Source organism: Lagenorhynchus albirostris, chromosome 9, assembly GCF_949774975.1.
Source record: "Lagenorhynchus albirostris chromosome 9, mLagAlb1.1, whole genome shotgun sequence".
NCBI lineage: Eukaryota > Metazoa > Chordata > Mammalia > Artiodactyla > Delphinidae > Lagenorhynchus > Lagenorhynchus albirostris.
The window spans coordinates 105,030,615-105,046,480 of NC_083103.1; the positions used below are offsets into that span (position 1 = coordinate 105,030,615).

At 38.6% G+C, this 15,866-nt stretch overlaps 1 non-coding gene across 1 annotated transcript; it reads left to right on the top strand.

Moving 5' to 3' along the window:
• The first annotated feature begins 14,211 nt into the window (after positions 1-14,211).
• LOC132526657 (U6 spliceosomal RNA) lies at positions 14,212-14,315 on the top strand. The gene has a single exon (XR_009542646.1). It is a non-coding gene; the product is annotated as a U6 spliceosomal RNA (small nuclear RNA).
• The last annotated feature ends 1,551 nt before the right edge of the window (positions 14,316-15,866 follow it).

Here is a 15,866-nt window from a genome sequence, read left to right on the forward strand (position 1 = left end):
GATTTTGCTGGCCTTGACTTACAGGGCAGTGTTTATCAACAATTTGCATTCTTCTATTTCCCAGTGAACTGTGAACATGGTTGCATAACTTCCATGGGAAATCAGGTGTGTATGTTTCTGGGGCATGGTGGAAGGATGAGAGAGGACAGGTAAGATGGAGCACCGATTCTTCAGACTGATCCAAAAGGTCAAAATTCATTTCGAGTGAGTGTATCACTGATGTGGTAGTTCTGTCTCTGGGACATGTCTTATCTGTTCTCATCTCTGTGTCTCTGCACATTGTTCCCTTTATTCCTGGGTGGTCTTGGTCCCTCATATCTGATTTCTGATTTCTACTCCTCACCTTACAGATTCTTTCTAATCCTTGAAGGCTTTCAACTCCTACTTAGACTTCTTTCTTTCCTATATCCTTTCTTTCCTTCTTTCCTTCCTTTTTGTCTTTGATTCTTGTCTGTACCATTAAAAATTTGGTCATCATATTGTTCAGTATAGAGGTCAAATGTGAAAGCATGTGGGCTTTGAAGCAAGATGGTTTGGGTTTCAATCCCAGCTCTTACACTTCCTATCTATATGACCGTGGGAAAGCTCTTTAACTTCTCTGTGCCTCAGTTTCCTCATCTGTAAATAAGATTGGCCTTTTCTTGATGGTTTCCTTTTCTGTGCAAAAGCTTTTAAGTTTAATTAGGTCCCATTTGTTTATTTTTGCTTTTGTTTTCTTTGCTTTAGGAGACAGATCCAAAAAAATATTGCCATGATTTATGTAAAAGAGTGTTCTGCCTATGTTTTCTTCTGTTAGTTTTATGGTTTCAGGTCTTACATTTAGGTCTTTAAACAATTTTGAGTTTACTTTTATATATGTGAGAAATTGTTCTAATTTAATTCTTTTACATGTGGCTGTGCAGCTTTCCCAGCACCATTTAAAGAACAGACTGTCTTTTCTCCACTGTATGTTCTTGCTTCCTTTGTCATAGATTAATTGGCCATAAGTGTGTAAGTTTATTTCTGGGCTTTCTATTCTGTTCCATTGATCTACATTTCTGCTTTTGTGCCAGTACCATATTGTTTTGATTACTGTAACTTCATAGTATACTCTGAAGTCACAGAATGTGATTCTTCCAGCTCTGTTCTTCTTTCTCAAGATTATTTTGGCTCTTTGGGGTCTTTTGTGTTTCCATTCAAGTTTTAAAATTGTTTGTTCTAGTTCTGTGAAAAACGCCATTGGCATTTTGATAGGGATTGCATTGAATATGTAGATTGCCTTGGGTAGTATGGTCATCTTAACAATATTAGTTCTTCTAATCCATGAACGTAGTATATCTGTCCATCTGTTTGTGTTGTCGTCTATTTCTTTCATCAGTGTCTTAAAGTTTTATGAGTACTGGTCTTTTACCTCCTTAATTAGATTTATTCCTAAGTATTCTTTTTGATGCAATTGTAAATGGGATTCTTTCCTTAATTTCTCTTTCTCTTAGTTCATCATTAGTGTATAGAAATGCAACGGATTCTAATAGGAAAATTCTACTAGATTTTCAATATTCATATTGTCAAGGAATTTTCTTGAATATCAAGATTCTAAGGCCAGAATCTTGGGACCAGAGTCCTTATGGTACTGGAAAAAGTTGAGGCTGCTCAGTCCACAGTGCCAGACACCCAGGCATGGTCAGCTTGCAGTTTCATGTTCTGATTAACCATTACCAGTGGGTTAATTTTGAGGTTACATATATAAAGATTCTGAGGTTCTTTCAGACATTTCCTGAGGTTTGTGTTTGTTTCAAAGTATATTCATGTTCCACTTAAATCTGTTTTAAAATTCATATAACCTTGAATTTGTAACAGAACAAGGACATAACTTTTCAAAAGAAGCTGAACCATAAACATTACCAGGGAGCTGCACTTTTAATGTTTAAAAGGTAAACTTAAGCAACGTATTGAAATTTCCCATATCTGATGGGGACTGTGGGGCATAGAGGGTGGACTATTGGGCAGAACAAGAGGCTGGCTTTCCCTCCGTCCAAAGAAACATGCGTAAGAAGGGATTGTTGTGGTATTATATTATGATATGTTTGTCTTTTATCCATTTGCAGTGTTGGTTGTGATGGCAAACTGAAGGTGATTCATTGCTGGTAGATTGGTCTGGCTGCTGCAAGTGTTATGAGGGTGAAGGGGAGAAGAAAAGAGGTATTAGGCTAGGGTGGTGAGTCTTTGTGTTTGCCCAGGGAAGACGGAGACACCCAAGGAAAGCAGGGAAATCAGATTTCTGGGGGATGTTAGGATTAACTGAGGGAGTATTTTTTACACATCAGACCATTACATGGCACAGAAAATTTATATTACAGATTAAAGCCCAAGAGATCTCTGGGTAAAAAAAAATTATGAAAAAGAATGAAAGATGAAGACAGATTAAAACAGAATTTTTCAGTGGATCTCAGATGTTTTCTGTAATGAGTAGCACATTCAATTGTATATGAAGTTAAGGTTATTTGTTGGCATGTGATTGATACTATCAGTATCTGAAGGTAATCAGAATTTTGTAATAAACAGACTAATGGCAGACTTTGAGGTTATAAGGAAGGATTATAGTGCATGGTTAAGAGTCTGTGTTCTCTTCCCAGTTGGAAATGGAGACTTAGCAAGTGGTTAACTAGAGCAATGGATCCCTGCTGTCTACTTGCTACGTATATCTTAGAATTCTCGAGGCAAGCTGAGATTTTCCATGGGAGTGAATATGGCCTGTCCTCCTGCCCTCTCCCCTTCACAGCTGAAGAGCCATCCTCATTGTCTATCAGGATTCCATCCCAGCCTTCCACAACCTGGGTCTCAGAGTTCTTGGGAAAGGATGCATAACAAAAGCCAAAATTATATACTCTTATCAGGAGAATTAAAGGCTCTAAAGGAGAAAGACTGCAGAGAGAAAACTGATGAAAATGCTAAAAAATCAGAATCGTGCATCTATGCACAGAGGGCCTTTTAACGGAGGTCTACAGATTTAGCTGAAGTGAAGAAATTATTCAATGCAAGCCTGCAGGGAAAACCAGGGGTAGATTAAGCAACGATTGATAAATTTAGCGGGTAATTATTTCTATTTTTTTAAAAGTTTTCTTTAATTGCATTTCCCTTTAAATGTGGAAGGTAGATTCCATATTTATGTGTTAGCATATGGTGTTTGTTTTTCTGTTTCTGACTTACTTCACTCTGTATGACAGACTCTAGGTCCATCCACCTCACTACAAATAACTCAATTTCATTTCTTTTTATGGCTGAGAAATATTCCATTGTATATATGTGCCACCACGGGGAAGGGTAAGCTGGGACGAAGTGAGAGAGTGGAAGTGAGAGAGTGGCATGGACATATATACACTACCAAATGTAAAATAGAGAGCTAGTGGGAAGCAGCCACATAGCACAGGGAAATCAGCTTTGTGACTACCTAGAGGGGTGGGATAGGGAGGTGGGAGGGAGACGCAAGAGGGAGGAGATATGGGGATATATGTATATGTATAGCTGATTCACTTTGTTGTAAAGCAGGAACTAACACACCATCGTAAAGCAATTATACTCCAATAAAGATGTTGAAAAAATTGTGGAAGGTAGGAGTCTTATGAGGAGTTCAGATAAGTCATTCAATGTTTGGCAACCTAGTAAAGAAACTATGAGATGTAGCTTGGAGTGTGAAATGTTAGGGATTCCCAGAGGGTGCTCATCCCTAGGGAAAGGGAACCTGGCCTACAAGCTTGACCTGAATTAGAAAGAGAGCCTTAGGGTCTGAAAGGAGAGTGATTCTGAGTACAATGTACTGTCTGCTGCATGGATTTGTAGGAGCACAGAGCAAACGCTTTGAGCCCCAGGTTCCTTAAGGTGGAAGCTGAAGTCATTGATTTGAGACTTTTTTCTTTTCTGAGATGGATATTTAGTGCTATAGATTTCCCTCTTACTACTGTGTTAGCTGTATCTCACAAATTTTGATATAATATGATGTGTGTATGTGTATTATATATGTGATACATTATATATAATACTTTCAGTTCCAAATACTTTCTAGTTTCACTATTGATTCCTTCCCTGATCAGTGTACATCTTAGCAGTGTGTTACCAGCTTCCAAATATTTGGGGAATTTTCCATATATCTTTCTGCAATTCATTTCTAATTTACTTTCATTGTGGTCAGAGAACATGTTTTGTGTGCTGTGAATACTTTAAAATCTATCATATTATGGCCCAGAATATGATCTGCCTTGGTATGTGTTCTGTATGCACTTGGAAAGAATATGTATTCTGCTGTTGTTAGGTGAGTTGTTCTATAAATGTCAATTAGACCAAATTGATTGCTATATCCTTACTTATTTTTGGTCTAGTTGTTCTATCAGTTATTGAGAGAGCAGCATTGACGCCTCCAAGTATAATTGTGGATTTGTCTATACATCCTTGTGTTCTCTCTGCTTTTTTCTTTATAGTTTTGGAAAATTTTTTAGGTGCATAAAAATTTTTTAGGATTTCTATATCCTCTTGATAAATTAATCCATTTAATACTATTAAATGAGCTCTTTATTTCTGATAATATTGTTTCCTATGAAATCTACTTTGTTTTATGTTAATATTGCCACTCCAACTTTCTTTTGATTAGTGTTATATCTTTTTCTATCCTTTTGATTTTCATCTACTTTTGTTTTATAGTTAAGGTTTTTTGATAACTGAATAATATGTTGTTTCTTGTTTTATTCATTTTTATTCAATCTGAGGATCCCTGTCTTTTAATTCAGGTGTTTAGACCACTTACACTTAATTTAATTATTGATGGCTGGATTTAAATCTACTGTCTTACTATATGTTTTCTATTTGTTCTATCAATTATTCCCCCTTTTCATATTTTTCTGCCTTCCTTTGAATTGAGTATTTATTATAATTCCATTTAATATCTTTGTAATGTATTAGCTATATATCTTTGTTATTTTAGCTGCGTTATAATATGAACCTTTAACTTGTCATAGTCTACATTCCAGTAATAACCTATTATATGTAGAGTATAAGAGTTTTACCACAGTATATTTCCATTTCTCTCTTCTCAGCCTTTGTGTTATTATTTTTTAAAATTTTATTGGAGTATAGTTGATTTATAGTGTTGGCGTTAGTTTCGGGTGTACAGCATAGGGATTCAGTTATACATATACATGTATTCATTCTTTTTCAGATTCTTTTCCCATAAAGATCATTACAGCGTATTGAGTAGAGTTCCCTGTGCTCTACAGTAGGTCCTTGTTGGTTATCTGTTTCATATATAGTAGTGTATGTATGTTAATCCCAAGCTCCTAATTTATCCCTCCCCCCACCCACGTTTCTCCTTTGGTAACCATAAGTTTGTTTTCGAAATCTGTGAGTCTGTTTCTGTTTTGTTAAATAAGTTAACATATATCATTAAAAAAAATTAGATTCCGCATATGAGTGATATCATATTTGTCTTTCTCTGTCTGACTTAACTTCACTTAGTATGATAATCTCTAGGTCCATCCATGTTGCTGCAAATGGCATTATTTCCTCCTTTTTTATGGCTGGATAATGTTCCATTGTATATATCTACCACATCTTTATCCATTCTTCTGTCGATGGACACTTAGGTTGCTTCCATGTCCTGGCTATTGTAAGTAGAGCTGCAATGAACATTGTGGTACATGACTCTTTTTGAATTATGCTTTTCTCAGGGTATATGCCCAGGAGTGGAATTGCTGGATCACATGGTAATTCTAATTTTAGTTTTTTAAGGAACCTCCATACTGTTCTTCATAGTGGCTGTATCAATTTACATTCCCACCAACAGTGCAAGAGGGTTCCCTTTTCTCCACACCCTCTCCAGCATTTATTGTTTGTAGATTTTCTGATAATGGCCATTCTGACCAGTGTGAGGTGATACCTCATTGTAGTTTTGATTTGCATTTCTCTGGTAATTTGTGATGTTGAGCATCCTTTCATGTGCTTTTTGTCAGCCTTTGTGTTATTTTTAACAAACTTTTTACTTCTATATATGTTATATAACCCGTAGTATATTGTTATTATTTTTGCTTTAAACAGTATCATATTTCTTAGAAGTATTTAAATAATAAGAAAATTATCTTAACATATACCTATATAGTTTCCATTTCTGGTGCTTTTTATGTGGATTGGGACTATTATCTGGATTTTTTTTTTTTTTTACTGATTTGCTTGAAACAATTTCTTTAACTTTTCTTGTAGAGCAGGTCTTCTAGTAATGAATTCTTTCAGATTTTTAATGTCTGAAATAGTTTTTATTTCATACTCATTTTTGAAAGATATTTTCACTGGGTAAAGAAATGTAGGATCAAAGTTTTTTTCTTTCAGTACTTTGAAGTACTTCTGGCTTGTATTGTTATTAATGAATAATCTGTTGTCATCCTTATGACATATGTTCTTTTGTATATAACTGCTAGATTTTCTACTTACCGGTTTTAAGCAATTTGTCATGGTGTAGTTTTCTTCACATTTCTTGAGCTTAAGATTTGTTGAGATTCCTTGGAGCAGTGGAATTGTAGTTTTCATAAAATTTGGATAATGTATAGTCCTTATTTCTTCCAGTATTTTTTCTGTCCCTCCCATCTCTTATTTAACTCTATTTCCTTAATTCAAGGCGGGTGCTGGGCTCTGCTGGGGTTCCTTCCCCGAGCTCTCTCCAGGAAGTAGACTGAGCAGTAATAGGGCTAAGCTTGTTTATTTCTCATCACTCAGCAGTCATTGTCCCTTGATGCCTAATGTCTTTAGGACCATTCTTTCATTATCTGTCTTGATCTTTATCTGTTTTAGGTGGGAAGTTATATCCAGTTGCCGTTAACTTCTTCTAGGCTCATGGTTCATGTCTGGAGTGTTCTGGGACATGGGCAGAAGTGCGGGGCAGGAGGCGACTCTGCGTGGAATGGGCCGTGTCTCGGAATGGCACGTGTGCTGTTCCCCCTGCAGAGGACACTCTGGCACATACTGTTCACCTAGTCAACGCCTATTAGTCGTCTAAGTCTCAATCTACACGTGGCTTTGTTTAGAAGCCTGCTCTATGAGCAGCTATCCTTTTTTAACTTCCCCTTTTAGATGATTCCATGGTATTCTGTACTTTTAGCTGCACTCACTCATAGTATATTTCTTTTCCTTGTCTTTCTTCGCCACAAGGTTATAAGCTCTATGAGGACAGAGACATAGCTGTCTTATTTCCTGCAACAGTACAAGAGGGTTCCCTTTCTCCTACTGGATCAAAGTAGGTGTTTAGTAAATGTTTTTTTGGCCAGTAAATAGGAGAAGATGAAAGCATTTGTGTGTGGTAGGGGCAATGGTGCCCGGTGGGTGATGGGTACACAGCATAAACATTAATTGTGGCTTGTGTAAACCACGTGGTAGCTGACTGAAATTACTGACCAGACTATGTACAAGCATATTTGAGATATGTACTAAAAAATTCCGGAAAAACTTCAGGGTTGGGAACAAAGGGAATTCTATAGGGCAATAAGATCTTTCATGGATAGATTTGTGGGTCAGGGAGAGTCAGTAAAATCTAGGTTATCATTATTGTGAGTTTATCTGTCTTTATAGGCTGGTGTGCATGGGGATATACTATGTATATCATTATCATTATATCATAATATATCATTATATACTGTGGTATCATGTATCATAATTTATAATGTTATATAGGAGAAATATGTATCTTTATCTGTTTGTGTGTTATTTGTTTTACCCCCATGACGTAAACTCTGTGAAGTCAGGTGCTTGGTTTTTTTGTGTTGTCTGCCCCATCCCTGATTCTAGAGCCATCTTTTTCACATTGCAGTTACTCAATAAATATTGGTTAAATACATGAGTGAGATATATTTATACTACTCTATTTTAATTCTGTTCAAGTAGTATGCTAAACTACCGTTTTTTTCTTTTTTGTTTATTTTTTTTAAACACAATTAAGTGGAAATCAAACTACGTTCTCTCTTCATTTTATTATGCCTATCGGGACTCTGGCTACCGAGATTAAAACGGCTTAACTAAGGCTCCAATGTCCACCTGGTGGCAGCTTAACTTAATCACAGTCAAATTACCTCAGAGGAAATTAGCAGCTTTCCAAGAGTTGAGCTTGACAACTCAAAGCATGTAGAAGCCCCAGGGCGCCCACGTGTCCACACTGCACCTGGCTCTGGAGACAAGGGCAGCCCCACATTAAGCAGTGGGGAGACATCATTAAGGTTATGATTAAACTGCCTTGCAGGGCAAAAAAATAGCCTGCTGAGAGAAGGCCAAAGTCCTGCCAAAAACATCACTGCTTTGTTATTTATTACAAATTTCTGGTGATTTCCCTTCCTAAACCAAAATTAGTAATGGGAGTATTACTGCCTCAGCATGCAGGTTGGCAGGATAAAGACTAGGATGCACAGGGTTGGGTGTAATAGAAGCAGTGAGTGAACAAGGATTTATATGTGCCCAAGAGGTAGAGTTCTAAGGGACAGCCAGGGTCAAGTACAGGGTAGGGTGCTCAGTAGGGAGACTTAAGAGCTGACCCTGGGAGGATCAGAGATATGGCCAAGATGGTGTTGACCTGAAGCAGATCGACTGCCAGGTATTTTTTCAACAAAGAGGGGTTTATTCAAGATGAGTAGAGAATTGCAATTAAGGGGCTGCAACCATGGCGAGCCATGTGCATGTCCCCCCATTTCAAGGGAAGGAGAACCCTTTTATAGGGGGGAAAAAAAAGGAAGCTGGGAGGGCTGGAGTAAACAAAGAGTCCGTGGCTTTTCATTGGCTGAGTCCTCACCAGGAAAGAAGTGTCTTTCATCTTCCTGTTGGGCTCTGCTATGGTCACAGGGCATGAGAGCTCCCCCTTCTGGTCTCCCAGTTCTACTTAATTGAGATTTCTGTTTATTAATTTTTTACAAAGGACACCTGAAGATCAGTAATTTGGGAAAGTGTGTGTGGCACTGGTGTTGAGGGCGGAGCAAATAGTTTTCAGGGTGATCTGACTTAGATCATCAGGATGGCATCTTTCCCTAGAGCTGCCTTTAATGGAAAGCTAAGAACATGTCAGCTCTTGGTGCCTGGATGTTGAGTACCACCTGCCCCTCCCTCCGTAGCTATTTTGGCTTATGATAACAGAGTGAGTTCCGGATGGGAAAGGCTTGACTCTATGTAGGTAATGCATTTCATGTGTCTATTAGGGCAAAGCAAAAAAAAAAAAAAAAAAATCAAATACCAGTGTTATTCTTTATCCATTGTTGCTGTTAGGGTTCAGTGCATGAAACAGAAACCACTCTGGGTCTCTTAGGCAGAAATGGCCTTAATATGGAAAATTAGGTGCTTCAAAATAATTGGAATTGCTGCAGAATGGAGTTGAGGGTTGAAATTGTTGAGCTCAAGGGCACAACACTAGAGCTGCAATCCAGGGATCAGAAAGCCACCGTCTTTGTCACAAATGCCTCTTGACACTCGTGGAGCTGGGGACTAGGCACTGGGATGCCAAGTCTGGCTGCCACCACTGCATCTTGATTCTCATATGTTCAGGACGTTACCTGCCTGCATAAACAGCAAAGTATAGCAGCCTTTGTTCACTTCCATCTTCCAAATATCACTCCAGTGGATCCAATGGCTAGAACCTAAGCTGGGTGCAGAGTCTGAGAGATTGGGGAGTGTGGGATTTTGTTTTCATTTTAGTATTCATTTCTCTCTGGTGAGGCCAGGACCAGGGTGAAGCAGAGAGGCAGCCAGGGGCATGAAATTTACAGAGGTGCTCGCGCTCAGGGTCAGGCAGGTGCAGGTGTTCACCTCATAGTAGTACTGTGATAATTAAATGAGATAAATCTTTTACAGAACTTAGTGTAATTTTAACACGTGATGAGTGCTCACTGATTGCTGGGTCAATACCTTTTAGCCCTAGGGAGAAACGGAAAATGACATTACTTTCTCTTCTCCTATGAATATTCTTCAAAGAATTTTTTCCTTCGATGAATCTCTAGCCTTATGTTATATAGGCTTTTGAGGGTGACGGTCATAAGGCCAGTTTGGCCACTTTTCAGCGAGTCGTGCTGTTTGTGTGTAGTGCCTCTCTAGAATGTATGGGTGTCTGTTACCTTTATCCTAAGCTTTGAGCATTCAGCCACAAGGAAAGATCTTTTTAACATCTTGTCACACCTCCCTAATTCTTCCACACATAATGGCAGCCTCTGAAAATTATACCTTAGAATGTCATCCTTTTTTACTTAATGATTGTTTGAAATATAGATACCCACAGAATAACTTAGATTGTTTCCATATTTTGGCTATTGTGAATAATGCTGTGATGAACATGGGGGTGCAGATAGCTCTTTGATATCATGATTTCATTTCTTTCAGGTATACACCCAGAAATGTAATTGCTGGATCATATAATAAAAATTATCATAGCTTAATTTTTTTGAGGAACCTCCATACTGTTTTCCACAGTGGCCGCACCAATTTACATTCCTGACAACAGTGCTCAAGGGTTCCCTTTTCTCCACACCTTAAGCAGCATTTGTTGTCTCTTGCTTTTTTTGTTGATTTTTTCTTTTTGCGGTACGCGGGCCTCTCACTGTTGTGGCTTCTACCATTGCGGAGCACAGGCTCTGGACATGCAGGCTCAGCGGCCATGGCTCACGGGCCCAGCCGCTCCGCGGCATGTGGGATCTTCCCGGACCAGGGAACAAACCCCTGTCCCCTGCATCGGCAGGCGGACTCTCAACCACTGCGCCACCAGGGAAGCCCCATGGACACTTCTTTAAGAATAAAGAGTTTAATAAATATCAATTAGAGATACCCTGTTATTTGTGTTATTTAGGACGTTGATATCACTACTGATTATATTCCATCACTTGATGATTCATGGACTGAGGATGGGGGTGGACTAAAACTTCCCTCACTTACGGGCTCTGGCCATGTCTCCACTTCCAGAATTCATTACCTTGTTCTTAGCTGGACACTGCCCTTCCTATAATTGCTGCTTATTTGGAAATGAAGGTTTCAGGAAAATGTCTCAATTACCATTTTACACTTAATATGAGACATGTAAGGAAAGAGATAGTCCCTTTTGCTTCACAAATCACCATGAGGTTTTGGAACTTTGAGGGCTTTCTAGCTTTGCTGGAGCATGCGGTCACATACGCAGCAGTAGGTCCTTGAAGACAAAAATAGAGCAGCTACTTAGACTTCATGAACATGTTTGATTCTCTCAAGAATACATGGGGGAGGGTCATGGAGAATTGGAAATAAATGCATGATAGAGTTGTTCAGGAGCTTGGTGGCATCAGGTCAACATCTCTGTGAATCTCTTGACCTTTGCTTCATGTTTGTCATCTCATGGTTAGCAGATGGCTACGGGGGATCCAGACATCATGTCCACATTCAAGGGAGGAAAGCGTGGGAAAGGGGGAAAGACTTTGTTAGGTACATCCATTCCATTCCCCCCAAAAAACATAATCTCTCCCAGGAATGTCCTGCATGTGTGTCATTAGCCACCCAGACACTATGAGCTTTCAGGGAGGATGCAGAAGCAAGCATGTAGCCTGACACAGTGATGCCCCAAATAAAATCAAAGTTCAGTCAGCAAAGAAGAAGGGGGAAGTGAGCATTGAACAAGTGACTAACAGTACCTAACACAGTAGGGATTCAACTTATTTTTCTTTATATAGTGAACCTGTTTCTCAGAAGAGAAAAAGCCATTACTGATTTTTCACAACAATCTTTAAATTACAGGTCTCTCAGTCCGTGGGATTGAAATGAAACAAATCCTAGCAATAGACCCATGCCAGTCTCAGAATCACTTTTTTATTTCAGTGAATAGTGCTGATGTGTTGAGCTCATTTCAGTAGCTGGATGCTTCCTACCCTAATAGGAGCATTGTCCCAGGAGCCTCCGCAGCTATGTATGCAAATACGTTCCTGTCAAATCCTAACATCAGTTTGACATACATGCTTTAACATAGTTGAATTCCTGTGGAAATTATTCAGGTGAAGAATAGGGCAGATGGAGTGGCACCACACAAGTACGGGAAAAGCTGAAACAGTAAAGAAATAACAAGTCAGCAAGCATAATAAGTCATGGAGAGATTGGCTGGAGAGCAGGAAGGGGCCGTGTCATGCACAGGCTTGGAGGTCAATGGTAAGGGGCGAAGATTTTATTCTAAGCACAGTAAGAAGCTGTTGAGGCACTTAGTTCAAACAGAGTGCATGCCTGGTTTACGAATGTCACTAGTGTAGTCATCCATGGGAAAAACAATTTAAATGTGTTCAAATGTCTTTTGTTAAGTTGAATAAGCAATTTGTCAATTTCAGTGTATTCAATGAATTGCTTTGATAGGCGTCTCCTGTATGTCACACATCCAAGGAGGAAACGCACCTGTGTGCATCAGAGGGGGCTCTCTGTAGACGTCTCTCCTCCCACTGCACAGAGCTGCAGAGTTCTCTGGCAAGTAAGTATCCCTTTCATGGGTTCTAGTTTCTCTTTTGTACTCTTATGCTATTATGTATGAGTTTCATTATGTGTGTGCTCCCCAAATAACTGGACCTATCATGTCTATTAAAGAAACCAGTGGACATTCCGACTCTTAGAAATGATTACTTTTGCTTAAGAAAACGTTTGGCTCCTGTAGGGGTAGGTAATATGGTAGAGGGGTAAGAGTGGATGGGAAGGTAAGTCAGGGGTCAATTCAGTAGTCTAAGCGAGAGAGCATGGGTACTTGGGTTAGATTGGTGCTAATGGACATGAAGAACCATGGGTGACTTGAGATGTATTTTGGAGGAAAAAAATTGAATTAACGATGGATTCAGTTAAGGAAGGCATACAGAGATAATAATCAAGTATAACTTCCAGAGTGCTGGCAGAGTACTGGTTGCATACTAGTAAGGCTTATAGCATGAATGAGAAAAGGGGGTATGATAGCCACGACATGTACAATGCTTTCCAGTTTTAAAATATTTGAACCTACATCTTAAGATATGGTAGGACAGGGTTTATTATTTTACCTTCTTTGCAGACGTGGAAACAGAGGCTCACCGCCTCATAGTTCTGCTTTTGCCAATCTGGAGACTGGTCAGAGACAAAAGATGTGATGTGGGAAAGAGAGAGGACATACACGAAGAGGTCAGAGGAATCTTAGAGAAGAGGAAGTTAGAAGGCGGCGAGGAAAGTTGTGCGGGGATGGGGAAGAGACCTGGCGTAGCCGGGACCTGCGGGAGCTGTTGGAGGCACAGTGCGCTCTGAGTGGTGTGGGTGTAGGTGAGGGTTGGATTTCCTTTTGATGTGCTTGAAGAGATGTAAGGAAAAGATTGTTTTGTTTTGTTTTTTTGGTGGGGGTTTGTTATGACTTTTGATGGGTGAGGTATTTCTGCTTCTGTGTGATTCCAGGTAGAGACTGAGTTCATTAAGATTCCAGCTTTCATGCTGTTCATATCGTTTTGTTGCCTTGAGCACACATGTGAAATGGAACTTGAATGACGGCTGATTTGGAAAGCAGAGCATGATTTGGGGGCAGTGAGAAAATGCATTTGACCAGTTTTATGTTAAACTTTGTGAAAGACAAGTTGGACAGGTCCATTAGATACAGGTTATAGAAGGCCTGGGAAAGAATGTGAATTGAAATCCTTACTCGCCAGATGTGCTGTAAATGCTCTGTCCTGCTGAAAAAAATTTTTAGAAATATAGAAAATTATTAAGATGATAAAAAATATTCATAGTACCATCAAGTGGAAAAAAACTTTTACTATTTTAGGGTGTTTCTTCTAGCCTTTTATATGGGTGCATGCATAAACGTGTGTAAAAACTTCATAATATTTTAATTGATTTGATTGAAATTATAATATACATAACATTTTACAACATATTTAAAGTTGTACATTTTACAACATATTTAAACATAATATTTAATTGATTTGATTGAAATTATAATATACATAACATTTTACAACATATTTAAAGTGCTCGGTGGACACTTTCATATTAAATAATCTTCACAAAATAATTGTTGAGGGCAACACAGTAGTTCATCATACGGGTGAACCATGAGTTATTTAACCCTTTCCTTACAGACTTTATTTTAGCTATTCTGCCATTTCTCTAGTGAATCTTATCATTTGCTATTTCTTTTTTAGCCATTATAAATGGCGCTAATTTGGTACGTGATAAATTTTTCAGAATTAGAATCTTTTACTGGTCAGCGGTAGGTGGACACTGGTGCCCACTTTGGCAGCACATCTACTAAAATTGGAACAATACACAGATAAGCATGGCTCTTGTGCAAGGATGACATGCACATTCGTTAAGCGTTCTATATATTTGGATGTCAGCTAGATGGTGATCGTTTCACAGTTTATACAAACGTCAAATCACCATGTGTTGTAGCTGAAACTCATGTAATGTTGTGTGTCCATTATACCTTAATTTTAAAAAAGTAATGGACACTTTTAGAGCCCTTGGTAGACGTTGCCCAATGGCCGTCTAGGTTTGAACCCCTTCGGATGCCTTTTAGCAAATGATTGGATTTCCTGTTTCACTGTCTCCTCCCCAATACTGGGAATTAACTTTTAAAACATGAAAAATAATATCTCATGGTTTTCATTTGCATGTCTTTGGTTCCTAGAGAGTTTATTGGCTATTTTTCTTTCAAAACTTACATTCATGTGTTCTGTTTATCTTTCTGTTCTGTCTTCATCACTTAAGATAGCTTGGACCCAAAACAGAGCGGTAACTAAATAAATATTTTTATAATTGGCTGAAAATCCATTGGACTACCACCCAGGAACCAGTAATGCATACAGTTTTTGTGGCTCCTCTTCTATCCATCTTCCCAAATTTAATGATTTCTCCTATGAGATGTAGTATTCAGAGAAAATGTGATTTTTTCCCTACTCCCTGTAATCCTAAGAGACATTTCTGTCAGTTGAAATTTTCTCTCATCATTTTCACTGTTCTTCATACATCATTAGTGGGAGCTGTTGCGTTATGGGAGGGCAGTGTCTGGACTGCATATTTATTGAACTCTAATTGTGTGCCCAAGTGAATATGCCAGCCGCGCAACTACCAATGTAAGTCTTAAAAATAATAACTTGCGTAACTAGCCGACAGGAAGGCTTGAGCTATTATTTAAGTTCATATATAACATTACATCGTCAAGTGTTAATTTATGCTCTGTTCTTTCCAGAATGATTGAGCTGTTGGTAGTTTTATTTATGACTCATGCTTAGATCCATTTTCCAGTGCTGATAATGTTGAGATAATGGGGATTTATAGTTCACCCTGACAAGAGGCCATAAAACAAATGGCTGGATGTTTTCTCTGTTGCTACAGGCTCAATTTGTATCATAAAGTACTTAATAATTGTTATTAATGAACGCTCTGTGGTTGGTATATAGACACAGCTGGGCATCACATCTGTTATCAGACAGCCTGTGTTGAGTAAAGCACAAACACTGCAGGGAACTAATAGCTGCAAAAGGAAATGACATCACAGAGCCATAGGAAGTGCCATAGATATTAGCTGCACTGAGACAGAAGAGAATTAGGGTAGATTTTAGGAGAAATGACAGAATTTGGCTCTTTTTAAAAATTTCCTTTCATGTGGATCACAAATATCTTCAATTGTGAGCCTGAGTTCCAGGGTCAATCCATATATTATATACGAGTAAAGCATATATCTTAGTTTTTAGATAAAAACAAATAAAAATAGACAAATTCAGCTTACCAACTTACCCTTCCAGGCTTATCTTCTGCTGCTCCTCTTGAAACACTCTGATGTTCCACCCAAATTGTGTTATTTGTCTTTGTTTTTGCAGACTTATGCTTTCCTGCCTGTGTGCTTTCCCTTATGTTGTTACCTCTATTTGAATCCA